The sequence below is a fragment of the Kogia breviceps genome, chromosome 17 (genome assembly GCF_026419965.1).
Source record: "Kogia breviceps isolate mKogBre1 chromosome 17, mKogBre1 haplotype 1, whole genome shotgun sequence".
Lineage (NCBI taxonomy): Eukaryota > Metazoa > Chordata > Mammalia > Artiodactyla > Physeteridae > Kogia > Kogia breviceps.
In genome coordinates, this window is record NC_081326.1 from 35103878 (window position 1) to 35118404 (window position 14527).

At 36.5% G+C, this 14527-nt stretch overlaps 1 protein-coding gene across 2 annotated transcripts in view; it reads left to right on the forward strand.

Moving 5' to 3' along the window:
- The window catches only part of SLC26A7 (solute carrier family 26 member 7), a 177658-nt gene that overhangs the window by 145160 nt on the left and 17971 nt on the right, over positions 1-14527 (forward strand). The window lies entirely within an intron of this gene.

Genomic DNA, 14527 nt, shown 5'->3' on the forward strand with positions numbered 1-14527 from the left:
CTCCTATTCTGTCCTCCCCCTTCCTCCTTCCTTTCTTCTTCTTCCCGCTCATCCTCCTAATCTTTTAGAAATGAATTTAAGATGTATAAACCTACAAAAGATGAAGGTGTAAAACTTTATTATGAGGCATTAAGAATACCTGAAACACAAATTAATGGTATTTTTTTGTAAAAATGGAAAGAAATACAATGTCCACTGATCAGAATGTACAATATTGAAAAGATGTCAGTGCTTAAATTTATTTATAGATATAAATTGAATTACAGTTAAAATTCCAATAGGACATTTTAATGGCAATTGACAAGCTCATTCTAAATTTTGTACAAAAAGTCAAATGGCCAAGAATAGGCACAACTGTTGAAATATATGAACAAGTGGGAGAGCATGTTTTCCTATGTATGTATAGATGTATTATAAAGCCCTAATTATCAGTGCAGTGTGGTACTGGTTCAGAGATAAGTAAACAGATCAATAGGACAGAGTAGAGAGCACAGAAGTGAGGAAAAAAAATCTCACATATATTGGTGTTTTATTTGTGACAAATGTGGCACTGCAGAGCAGTGAGTAAAAGACAGTCTTGTTAATATACAATGATGAGACAATCATGTATCCATAATGAATGAAATTAGAACTTTATCTCATACCATACCCCAAATCAGTACCAACTGGATCAAAGTCCTAGGAGTGGTAGACAAATTCTAAATTTAGAAGAAAATATAGGAGAATATATATAAGAAATGTTAAATATTATCATTAAAATTATCTAGATTATTATCAAGAGCTTTTGTTTACCAAAGGCATCATATAAAGCATAAAAAGATAAGCCAGAGTAAAAGGAGACAGGTGTAACAAATAAAATGGAGAAAGAATTGCAATCCCCAGCATATCAAGGAGTAAAAATGGCAGATGGCCTGTTAGGAAAATGGGCAAGAGACATGAACAGGCATTTCACAAAATGAGACATTTTCAAATATACCAATAAACATATGAGAGTATGCTTAAATTCACTATTGTTATTTATAATAATTATTGAGGAAATGTATATTAAATTCATAATAAATAACACTATATATATTTATATATATAATTGATATTTTTTATTAGTCTGACAATATCAAGTATTGGTGAGGATGTACAGCAACAAAAAGTTTCTTGCGGTGCTAGTGGGAGTGTAAACTGTTACAACCACCTTGGAAAACAGTTTGGCAATATCATATAAAGTTGAAGATACCATACCTTATGACCAGCAATTCCACTCCCAGTTATACATTCTAGCAAGTTACATAAACAAGAATGTTCACACAGTATTGTTTGTGACTACACAAATCTGGAAACAGCTCATATTTCAAAAAAAATTTTATCAGGTATATGTAACTATAGAATATTTGTACATTTGAATTTTTATTTGATATATTTATTATACTATATACATATACAGTAATGAAAACTAGATGAGTCTTATAAACATAGTTGGGCAAAAATAAAAAGATGAAAGAAAACATTAAATTCAAATCCGTTATATAAACTTAAAAAAAAAACAGGAAAAGCTGACATACTGATTTTTGTTCTTCTAAAGACAATACAAAAGGAATCTCTTAATATTTGTACCTGGAAACATATACAAGATTGTTCATAATAGCTTTGTTTATAATTCTTCCAAATGCAGAAAAAACTAAAATATTTATTAACAGCACTGTGACTAAAGAACATATGGAATGTTTATATAAATACATATTATAATAAATACATATTATAATATCTATTATATTTATGTAAAGTATTCTAAATAAATGTATAACATATAGAATAGAATAAAATAAATATCATATAAATATATGAATTAATTGCATGACACACATCAACATGGATGCAAGCTCAAATGTTAGCTTCTCTGGTCTCTTCTGACTTCTTGTAGCAAATTTACTTTCTCCTACATTGTGCTTTCAAAGGACGCTTGTATAATACTGGTATTGTACTTATTTAATGATCATTTCTTAAGGGTCTCACTTTTCTGCTAATGTGGAAACTTTTTAAGGGCATTCTCACCTCTGCATCACTAGATCAGACTCACTTTGCACAGAGCAGTAGCTGATGGACACGGTCACCTTTGCTGTGTCCTTGTGAAATTTTGTCACCCAGTGGCCCTTTTATAGTAGCCAGGACTGGTTGACCAGAATATTTGTCTGGTATTTTCCTTCTCTCCCCTCTTCTGACACTCCAAAGTATCCTAGGTTCTCCCATCTCTCACTCTTTTTCAGGGGCAACCTCCTGTTCTCACTTCCCTGTGCTTTAAATCCTCAGGTTTCATTTACTGCTCATGTTCTTGGTTTCCTCTCTCAATTTAACTAGTAAAACCTATAACTCTTGGTTTTATTGCCTTTACATTTTCACTTCTGCGACTCTAATTCTGTCCTTGACCATATTCAAAACAAATTAGTAAGACTTTCACATTGTTTTTTCGGCTATGAGACAGTCTTGGTCTTACTCCATGGATAGAAAATACCCAGTTTCCCATGCTTACATCAGACAGAATTAATTAATCAAGGCACTTCCTCCTATGAGCCAAAGTAACCTGAGAATCTTCTAAACAGGCAGTTGCAAGAAGCTGCTACAAATGGTTGATGTTGACACACAAGCTGAGATGTAGTTGCCATCCCAGCTTTATTCTATTCTGTGATGTAATGATACATTAATCTTAAATCATCTTTTTTTAAAAAGCCTTCTTATGCATTAGGGATTATAAAGGTTCCCTTCTGAGGATCAAGTGCCCATTCCTCATCTTGATACATAAAACACTTCCTTATTTTCTCAAACTGATTTCCCTTTTACTACACATTAGACAAGTTCTCTATCCCAATCAGATGAATCAGTTCATGACCCCTACATCTAATTTTATTGTCCCTAGATCTGATCCTTTATTTATATTGTCCCTTCTAGAACAATATACTTTTTTGCCAATCCAAATACTATACTTTCTTCAAGGTTTAATAGAGAAGTACAGTAAATTGAAGGGACACACTCTGGCAATCTCAGGTAGACAAAGAAGTCAGCAAGATCCATAGAGGGGAATATACAGTCAAGCGCAGCCTGGAATTCAGTGTCTTCAGCGGTAAGATGGAAATCATAGTAACATGGAGAGACTACCACATGCCTCACTCAGTCACATATCACCTTACATGATTATAAAGTTGTGTCATTCATGCATATTTTCCTCCTAACAAGATTTTTAAGGGAAGAAATGTATTTTAAATTTCCATTGCATTATCCTTCATTGTCCAATGAACAGTAGGTCAGTGAATGAATATTACAATGCTAAAATTTGTGTAGCACTTCCAAGTTTTCAAAGGACATTCTGCTGAATAAGTGAAATAGTTAATTGGTAACCATACTTCTATTTTCAAATAGGTAATAGGATACTCTTCATTTTACTGATGAAAATGTTGAGGACATAGATAACTAACTTGCTCAGGACTGTGCACTTGGTTAGGGACAGAGGAGGAACTCAAGACCCTGTCGAAGACAGACATGTGTACAGGAAAGTGTGCTTAAACTGGGATTTGAGAGTTCTGAGCCAGAAGCAGTCTGCAGAAACACAACCAAGAAGTGTGGGTTGGTGCTAATACAGGGAAAAGGAGGTAACAGACAGTTCCATCTTCCTCTGCTTTGGGTGAAAGCTTGTGAAAATGGAGATAGAGGATGGACTTAAAAGAGATTTCAGTATGTAATTAACATAACCAGCACTATTTGGGTGTTGGGAGAAGAGAGAGGGCAATACAAATGATGATTTGAAGCTTTGAAATGCTCAAATTGGGATAAATAACAGGAAATCCAGGAGGGTAGCTAAAAGGAAAGGGAAGTTTATTTTAAGAGATGGTGAATTTAAGATACTGGGAGACCATCAGGAGACATACATGAGTTTGGGGGAACACTGAAGAGATCTGGAAGTACGTAAAGCAAAGGGAGATATTAGCTGGGAAAGGGAGTAGGAAAGAGGAAAGAGAATACAAAATACCCCTTCCCAACAATCTTTGCAGAAGAGGAAGTTTGGATTGAATAATCAAAATAAGTAAATACATATTAACTAAGTAAATAATATGGAAGTCATCATATTTCTCTGAATGAAAACAAAAATTGCACAAATGTGAATAAACCTTCCATTAACATGTTTAGTATGTTGTGTTCCAAAACACTTTAGTCATATTGTGCCATGATCAAGAGGCACTCTGTCAATGTCTCTCTTAGAATTGTGATTTTTCAGGTTCATCTCCACCACCTTCTTTCTTTTTTTTTTAACATCTTTATTGGTATATAATTGCTTTACAATGGTGTGTAAGTTTCTGCTTTACAAGAAATTGAATCACCTATACATATACGTATATCCCCATATGTAGTCCCTCTTGTGTCTACCTCTGACCTTCCATATCCCACTCCTCTAGGTGGTCACAAAGCACCCAGATGATCTTCCTGTGCTATGCGACTGCTTCCCACTAGCTATCTATTTTATATTTGGTAGTATATATAAGTCCATGACACTCTCTCACTTTATCCCAGCTTACCTTTCCCCCTCCCTGTGTCCGCAAGTCCATTCTCTATGTCTGTGTCATTATTCCTGTCCTGCTCCTAAGTTCATCAGAACATTATTTTTTAGATTCCATATATATGTGTTAGCACGCCATATTTATTTTTCTCTTTCTGACTTACTTCACTCTGCATGACAGTCTCTATGTCCATCCACCTCACTATAAATAACTCAATTTAGTTTCTTTTTATGGCTGAGTAATATTCCATTGTATATATGTGCCACATCTTTATCCATTCATCAGTCAGTGGACTCTTAGGTTGCTTCCATGTCCTGGCTATTGTAAATAGTGCTGTAATGAACACTGTGGTACATGACTCTTTTTGAAATACAGTTTTCTCCGGGTATTTGCACAGTACTTGGAATGCTGGGTCAAATGTTACTTCTATTGTTCGTTTTTTAAGAAACCTCCATACTGTTTTCCATAGTGGTTGTATCAATTTACATGCCAACCAACAGCACAGGAGAGTTCCCTTTTCTCCACACCCACTACAGCATTTATTGTTTGTAGAGTTTTTGATGATGGCCAATCTGACTGGTGTGAGATGATACCTCATTGTAGTTTTGATTTGCCTATCTCTAATGATTAGTGATGTTGAGCATCCTTTCATGTGTTTGTTGACAATCTGTATATCTTCTTTGGAGAAATGTCTATTTAGGTCTTCTGCTCAATTTTGGATTAGGATGTTCTTTTGATATTGAGCTGCATCAGATGCTTGTAAATTTTGGAGATTAATCCTTTGTCAGCTGCTTCATTTGCAGATATTTTCTCCAATTCTGAGCATTGTCTTTTCATCTTGTTTATGGTTTCCTTTGCTGTACAAAAGCATTTAAGTTTCATTAGGCCCCATCTTTTTATTTTTGTTCTTATATTCACTTCTCTAGGAGGTGAGCCAAGAAGGATCTTGCTGTGATTTATGTCATAGAGTGTTCTGCCTATGTTTTCCTCTAAGAGTTTGATGGTGTCTGGCCTTACATTTAAGTCTTTAATACATTTTGAGTTTATTTTTGTGTATGGTGTTAGGGAGTCTTCTAATATCATTCTTTTACATATAGATGTCCAGTTTTCCCTGCACCACTTATTGAAGAGGCTGTCTTTTCTCCATTGGATATTCTTGCCTAATTTATCAAAGATAAGGGAACCATATGTGAATGAGTTTATCTCTAGGCATTCTATCCTGTTCCATTGATCTATTTTTCTGTTTTTTGGCCAGTTACCACACCGTCTTGATTACTGTAGATTTGCAGTAGAGTTTGCAGTTCATGAGCCTGATTCCTCCAGCTCTGTTTTTCTTTCTTAAGATTGCTTTGGCTATTTGGGGTCTTTTCTGATTCCATACAAATTGTGAAATTTTTTGTTCTAGTTCTGTGAAAAATACCATTGGTAGTTTGATAGGGATGGAGTTGAATCTGTAGATTACTTTGGATAGTATAGTCATTTTCACAATGTTGATTCTTCCAACCCAAAAACATGGTATATCTCTCTAGCTGTTTGTATCACCTTTAATTTTCTCATCAGTGTTTTATAGTTTTCTGCATACAGGTCTTTTGTCTCCTTAAGTAGGTTTATTCCTAGGTGTTTTATTCTTTTTCTTGCAAGGGTAAATGGAGGTGTTCCCTTAATCTCCTTTTCTGATCTTTCATTGTTAATGTATTGGAATGTAAGAGATTTCTGTGCATTAATTTTGTATCCTGCCACTTTACCAAATTTATTGATTAGCTCTAGTAATTTTCTCTTATCATCTTTAGGATTCTCTATGTATAGTATCATGTCATCTGCAAACAGTGACAGCTTTAGTTCTTCTTCTCCGATTTGGATTCCTTTTATTTCTTTTACTTCTCTGATTGTTCTGGCTAAAACTTCCAAAACTATGTTTAATAACACTGGTGAGAGTGGGCAACCTTGTTTTGTTCCTGATCTTAGTGGAAATGGTTTTAGTTTTTCACCAATAAGAACCATTTGGGGTGTGGGTTTGTCATATATGGCCTTTATTATGTTGAGGTAATTTCCCTCTATACCTACAATCTGGAGGGTTTTTTTTTTTTAACATAAATGGGTGTTTGAATTTTGTCAAAAGCTTTTTCTGCATCTATTGAGATGATCATATGGTTTTTCTCCTTCAATTTGTTAATATGGTGTATCACATTGATTGATTTGCATTTATTGAAGAATCCTTGCATTCTTGGGATAAACCCTACATGATTATGGTGTATGATCCTATTAATGAGCTGTTGGATTCTGTTTGCTACTATTTTTTTGAGGATTTTTGCATCTACGTTCACCACTGATATTGGCCTGTAGTACTATTTTTTTGTGAAACCTTTTTCTGGTTTTGGTAAGAGGATGATGGTGGTCTCATAGAATAATTTGGGGAGTATTCCTTCCTCTGCTCTACTTTGGAAGAGTTTAAGAAGGACAGGTGATAGCTCTTCCCTAAATGTTTGATAGAATTGACCTGTGAAGCCATCTGGTCCTTGGCTTTTATTTGTTGGAAGATTTTAAATCACAGTCCCAATTTCAGTGCTTGTCTTTCATCTGTTTATATTTTTTTATTTTTTCCTGGTTAAACCTCAGAAAGTTGTGCTTTTCTAAGAATTTTTTCCATTTCTTCCAGGTTGTACATTTTATTGGCATAGAGTTGCTTGTAGTAATCTTTCATGATGCTTTGTATTTCTTCAGTGTCAGTTGTTACTTCTCCTTTTTCATTTCTAATTCTATTGTTTTGAGTCTTCTCCCTTTTTTTCTTTTTTTAAAAACATATTTATTGGAGTATAATTGGTTTACAATGATGTGTTAATTTCTGCTTTATAACAAAGTGAATCAGCTATACATATACTTATACCCCCATATCTCTTTCCTCTTGCGTCTCCCTCCCTCCCACCTTCCCTATCCCACCCTTCTAGCTGGTCAGAAAACACCGAGCTGATCTCCCTGTGCCATGTGACTGCTTCCCACTAGCTATCTATTTTACATTTGGTAGTGTATATATGTACATATATACACTACAACTCTCTCAGTTTGTCCCAACTTACCCTTCCCACTCCCTGTGTCCTCAAGTCCGTTCTCTAGTAGGTCTGCATCTTTATTCCCATCTTGTCACTAGGTTCTTCAAGATCATTTTTTCTTTTTTCTAATTCCATATATATGTGTTAGCATATGGTGTTTGTTTATCTCTTTCTGACTTATTTCACTCTGTATGACAGACTCTAGGTCCATCCACCTCACTACAAATAACTTAATTTCATTTCTTTTTATGGCTGAGTAATATTCTATTGTATATATGTGCCACATCTTCTTTATCCATTCATCTGTCAATGGACACTTAGGTTGTTTCCATGTCCTTGCTATTGTAAATAGAGCTGCAATGAACATTGTGGTACATGACTCTGTTTGAATTATGGTTTTCTCAGGGTATATGCCCAATAGTGGAATTGCTGGGTCGGATGGGAGTTCTATTTGTAGTTTTTTAAGGAACCTCCATACTGTTCTCCATAGTGGCTCTATCTATTTACATTCCCACCAACAGTGTATGAGGGTTCCCTTTTCTCCACATCCTCTCCAGCATTTATTGTTTGTAGATTTTTTGATGATGGCCATTCTGACCGATGTGAGATGATATCGCAATGTAGTTTTGATTTGCATTTCTCTCATGATTAATGATGCTGAGCATTCTTTCATGTGTTTGTTGGCAATCTGTTTATCCTCTTTGGAGTAATGTCTATTTAGGTCCTCTGCCCATTTTTGTATTGGGTTTTTCATTTTTTTGATATTGAGCTACATGAGCTGCTTGTAAATTTTGGAGATTAATCCTTTGTCAGTTGCTTCATTTGCAAATATTTTCTCCCATTCTGAAGGTTGTATTCTCATCTTGTTCATGTTTTCCATTGCTGTGCAAAAGATTTTATGTTTCATTAGGTCCCATTTGTTTATTTTTGTTTTTATTTCCATTCCTCTAGGAGGTGGGTCAAAAGGGATCTTGCTGTCATGTATGTCATAGAGTGTTCTGCCTATGTTTTCCTCTAAGAGTTTGATAGTGTCTGGCCTTAAAGTTAGGTCTTTAATGCATTTTGAGTTTACTTTTGTGTATGGTTTTAGGGAGTGTTCTAATTTCATTCTTTTACATGTAACTTTCCAGTGTTCCCAGCACCACTTATTGAAGTTTCTGTCTTTTCTCCACTGGATATTTTTGACTCCTTTATCAAAGATAAGGTGACCATATGTGTGTGGGTTTATCTCTGGACTTTCTACCCTGCTCCATTGATGTATATTTTTGTTTTTGTGCCAGTACCATACTGTCTGGATTACTATAGCTTTGTAGTATAGTCTGAAGTCAGGGTGCCTGATTCCTCCAGCTCCATTTTTCTTACTCAAGATTGCTTTGGCTCTTTGGAGTTTTTTGTGTTTCCATACAAATTGTGAAATATTTTCTCCCAGTTCTGTAAAAAATGCTAGTGGTAGTTTGATGAGGATTGCATTTAATCTGTAGCTTGCTTTGGGTAGTATAGTCATTTTCACAATGTTGATGCTTCCAATCCAAGAACATGGTATATTTCTCCATCTATTTGTATTGCCTTTAATTTCTTTCTTCAGTGTCTTATAATTTTCTGCATATAGGTCCTTTGTCTCCTCAGATAGGTTTATTCCTAGGTATTTTATTCTTTTTGTTGCAATGGTAAATGGGAGTGTATTCTTAATTTCAGTTTCAGATTTTTTATCATTAGTTTATAGGAATGAAGGAGATATCTGTGCATTAATTTTGTATCCTGCTACTTTACCAAATTCATTGATTAGTTGTAGTAGTTTTCTGGTAGCATCTTTAGGATTCTCTATGTGGAGTATCATGTCATCTGCAAACGGTAACAGCTTTACTTCTTCTTTTCCAATTTGGATTCCTTTTATTTATTTTTCTTCTCTAGTTGCTATGGCTAAAACTTCCAAAACTATGTTGAATAATAGTGGTGAGAGTGGGCAACCTTATCTTGTTCCTGATCTTAGTGGAAATGGTTTCAGTTTTTCACCATTGAGGACAATGTTGGCTGTGGGTTTGTCCTATATGGCTTTTATTATGTTGAGGTAAGTTTCCACTATTCCTACTTTCTGAATGTTTTTTATTATAAATGGGTGTTGAATTTTGTTGAATGCTTTCTCTGCATCTATTGAGATAATCATATGGTTTTTCTCCTTCAATTTGTTAATATGGTGTATCACATGGATTAATTTGCATATATTGTAGGATCCTTGCATTCCTGGGATAAACCCCACTTGATCACTGTGTTTGATCCTTTTAATGTGCTGTTGGATTCTCTTTGCTAGTATTTTGTTGAGGATTTTTGCATCTATGTTCATCAGTGATATTGGCCTGTAATTTTCTTTCTTTGTGACGTCTTTGTCTGGTTTTGGTATCAGGGTGATGGTGACCTCATAGAATGAGTTTGGTAGTGTTCCTCCCTCTGCTATCTTTTGGAAGAGTTTGAGAAGGATAGGTGTTAGCTTTTCTCTAAATGTTTGATAGAATTCTCCTGTGAAGCCATCTGGTCCTGGGCTTTTGTTTGTTGGAAGAATTTTAATTACAGTTTCAATTTCAGTGCCTGTGATTGGTCTGTTCATATTTTCTATTTCTTCCTGGTTCAGTTTTGGCAGGTTGTGCTTTTTTAAGAATTTGTCCATTTCTTCCCGGTTGTCCATTTTATTGGCATATAGTTACTTGTAGTAATCTCTCATGATCCTTGGTATTTCTGCAGTGTCAGTTGTTACTTCTCCTTTTTCATTGCTAATTCTATTGACTTGAGTCTTCTCCCATTTTTTTCTTGATGAGTCTGACTAATGTTTTATCAATTGTGTTTATCTTCTCAGAGAAACAGCTTTTAGTTTTATTGATCTTTGCTATCATTTCCTTAATTTCTTTTTCATTTGTTTCTGCTCTGATCTTTATGATTTCTTTCCTTCTGGTAACTTCGGGGTTTTTTTTGTTCTTCTTTCTCTAATTCCTTTAGGTGTAAAGTTAGGTGATTTATTTGAGATGTTTCTTGTTTCTTAAGGTAGGATCTATAGCTATATTCTTCCCTCTTAAAACTGCTTCTGCAGCATCCCTTATGTTTTGGCTCATTGTGTTTTCATTTTCCTTTGTTTCTAGATATTTTTTGATTTCCTCTTTGGTTTCTTCAGTGATCTCTTGGTTATTAAGTAGTGTATTGTTTATCCTCCATGTGTTTGTATTTTTACAGAAGTTTTCCTGTAATTGATATCTAATCTCATAGTGTTGTGGTCAGAAAAGCTACTTGATAGGATTTCAATTTTCTTAAACTTACCAAGGCTTGATTTGTGACCCAAGATATGATGTATCCTGGAGAATGTTTCATGAGCACTGGAGAAAAAGGTGTATTTTGTTGTTTTTGGATGGAATATCCTATAAATATCGATTAAGTTCATCTTGTTTAATGTATCATTTAAAGCTTGTGTTTCCTTATTTATTTTCATTTTGGATGATTTGTCCATTGGTGAAAGTGGGGTGTTACATTCCCCTAGTATGATTGTGTTACTGTCAATTTCCCCTTTTATGGCAGTTAGTATTTGCCTTATGTATTGAGGTTCTCCTATGTTGGGCGCATAAGTATTTACAACTGTTATGTCTTCTTCTTGGATTGATCCCTTGATCATTATGTAGTGTCCTTCTTTGTCTCTTGTAATAGTCTTTATTTTAAAATGTATTTTGTCTGATATGAGAATTGTTATTCCAGGTTTCTTTTGATTTCCATTTGCATGAAATATCTTTTTCCATCCCCTCCCTTTCAGAATGTATGTGTCCCTAGGTGTGAAGTGGGTCCCTTGTAGACAGCAATTTATATGGGTCTTGTTTTTGTATCCATTCAGCCAGTCTATATCTTTTGGTTGGAGCATTTCATCCAGTTACATTTAAGGTAGTTATCGATATATATGTTCCTATTACCATTTTCTTAATTGTTTTGAGTTTGTTATTGTAGGTCTTTTCCTTCTTTTGTGTTTCCTTCCTAGAGAAGTTCCTTTAGCATTTGTTGTAAAGCTGGTTTGGTGGTGCTGAATTCTCTTAGCTTTTCTTGTCTGTAAATATTTTAATTTCTCCGTCGAATGTGAATGAGATCCTTGCTGCATAGAGTAATATTGGTTTTAGGTTTTTCCCTTTCATCACTTTCAGTACGTCTTGCCCCTCCCTTCTGGCTTGCAGAGTTTCTGCTGAAAGATCAGCTGTTAACCTTATAGGGATTCCCTTGTATGTTATTTTTTTTTTCCTTGCTGCTTTTAATACTTTTCTTTGTATTTAATTTTTGATAGTTTGATTAATATGTGTCTTGGTGTTTTTCCCCTTGGATTTATCCTGTATGGGACTCTCTGTGCTTCTTATACTTGATTAACTATTTGCTTTACCATATTAGGGAAGTTTTCAACCATAATCTTTTCAAATATTTTCTCAGTTCCTTTCTTTTTCTTTTTTTCTAGGACCCCTATAATTGAAATGTTGGTGCATTTAATGTTGTCCCAGATATCTCTAAGACTGTCCTCAATATTTTTCATTCTTTTTTCTTTTTTCTGCTCTGCAGTAGTTATTTCCAGTATTTTATCTTCCAGGTCACTTTTCCATTTTTCTTCCTCAGTTATTCTGCTATTTATTCCTTCTGGAGAATTTTTAATTTCACTTATTGTCTTGTTTATCATTTTTTGTTTACTCTTTAGTTCTTCCAGGTCTTTGTTAAACGTTTCTTATATTTTCTCCATTCTATTTCCAAGAATTTTGATCATCTTTACTATCATTACTCTGAATTCTTTTTCAGGTAGACTGCCTATTTTTTTGGTCTGGTGGGTTTTTACCTTGCTCTTTCTTCTGCTATGTGTTTCTCTGTCATCACATTTTGCTTCATTTACTGTGTTTGGGGTCTCCTTTCCACAGGCTGCAGGTTCATAGTTCCTTTTGTTTTTGATGTCTGCCTCCAGTGGCTAAGGTTGGTTCAGTAGGTTGTGTAGGCTTCCTGGTGGAGGGGACTGGTGCCTGTGTTCTGATGGATGGGGCTGGATCTTTCTAGTGGGCAGGACCACTTCTGGTGGTTTGTTTTGGGGCGTCTGTGCCCTTTTTATGATTTTAGGCAGCCTTTCTGCTAGTGGGTGGGGTTGTGTTCCTGTCTTACTACTTGTTTGGCATAGGTTGTCCAGCACTGTATCTTGGTGGTCGTTGAGTGGAGCTGTGTCTTAGCGTTGAGAAGGAGATCTCTGGGAGGGCTTTAGCCATTTGATAGTACATGTAGCCGGGAGGTCTCTGGTGGACCAATGTCCTTAACTCGGCTCTCCCATATCAAAAGCACAGGCCTGACATCTTGCTGTAACACCAAGACCCTGTCAGCCACATGGTTCAGCAGAAAAGGGAGAAAAAAATAAAGATAATAAAATAAAGTTATTAAAATAAAAAGTAAAACATAATTATTAAATATTTTAAAGTAATTAAAAAAAACGGACAGACAGAACCCTAGACAAATGGTAAAAGCAAAGCTATAGACAAAATCACACTAATAAGCATAAAAATACACCCTCAGAAAAAGAGAAGGAAAAAATATACATATCGTTGCTTCCAAAGTCCACTGCCTCAATTTTGGGATGATTCGTTTTGTATTCAGGTATTCCAGAGATGCAAGGTACATCAAGTTGATTGTGGTGATTTAATCCACTGCTCCTGAGCCTGCTGGGAGAAATTTCCTTTCCTTTTCTTTGTTCACACAGCTCCTGGGGTTCAACTTTGTATTTGCCCCTGCCTCTGCATGTAGATCACCTGAGGTGTCTGTTCTTCACTCAGACAGGACGGGGTTAAAGTAGCAGCTGATTAGGGGGCTCTGGCTCACTCAGGCCAGGGGCAGGGAGGGGTACGAACTGCAGGGTAATCCTGTGGAAGCAGAGGCCAGCATGACATTGCAATAGCTTGAGGCATGCCATGTTTTCTCCCAGGGAAATTGTCCCTGGATCTCAGGACCCTGGCAGTGGCGAGTTTCAGAGGCTCACAGGAGGGGAGCTGTGAATAGTGACCTTTGCTTGCACACAGACTTCTTGGTGGTTGCAGGAGCAGCCTTAGCATTTCATGCCCGTCTCTGGTGTCTGCACTCATAGCCCTACCTCACGCCCATCTCTGGAGCTCGTTTAGGCGGTGCTCTAAATCCCCTCTCCTCATGCACCGTGAAACAATGGTCTCTTGCCTCTTAGGCACGTCCAGACTTTTTCCCGGACTCTGTCCTGGCTAGATGTGGTGCACTAGTCCCCTTCTGGCTGTGTTCACACAGCCAACCCCTGTCCTATCCCTGGGATCTGACCTCCGAAGGCTGAGCTTCAGCTCCCAGACCCCACCAATCCCGATGAGTGAGCAGACAAGGTTCTCAGGCTGGTGAGTGCTGGTCGGCACAGATCCTCTTTGTGGGAATCTCTCTGCTTTGCCTTCTGCACCCCTGTTGCTGCGCTCTCCTTTGTGGCTCCGAATCTTCCCCACTGCCGTCCTGCCCCCGTCTCTGCCAGTGAAGTGACTTCCTAGTCTATGTAAACTTTTCCTCCTTCACAGCTCCCTCCCACTCGTGCAGGTCCCATCCCTATTCTGTTGTCTATGTTTTTTCTTCTGCCCTACCCAGGTACGTGGGGAGTTTCTTGCCTTTGGGGAAGTCTGAGGTCTTCTGCCAGCATTCAGTAGGTGTGCTGTAGTAGTTGTTCCACATGTAGGTGTATTTCTGATGTATTTGTGGGGAGGAAGATGATCTCCACATCTTACTCTTCTGCCTTCTTGAAGGTCTCCCTCCACCACCTTCTTACCTGCTTAGCTTCAAACTATCCTCCAAATCTCAGGTTACATGTCCCATTCTTCCTTTCATTCCTGTATTATCATGTCCTTGTTCACTCAGCAAATATTTTTGCATTTAATGGACATCCTCTGAGTCCTAGGCACAATG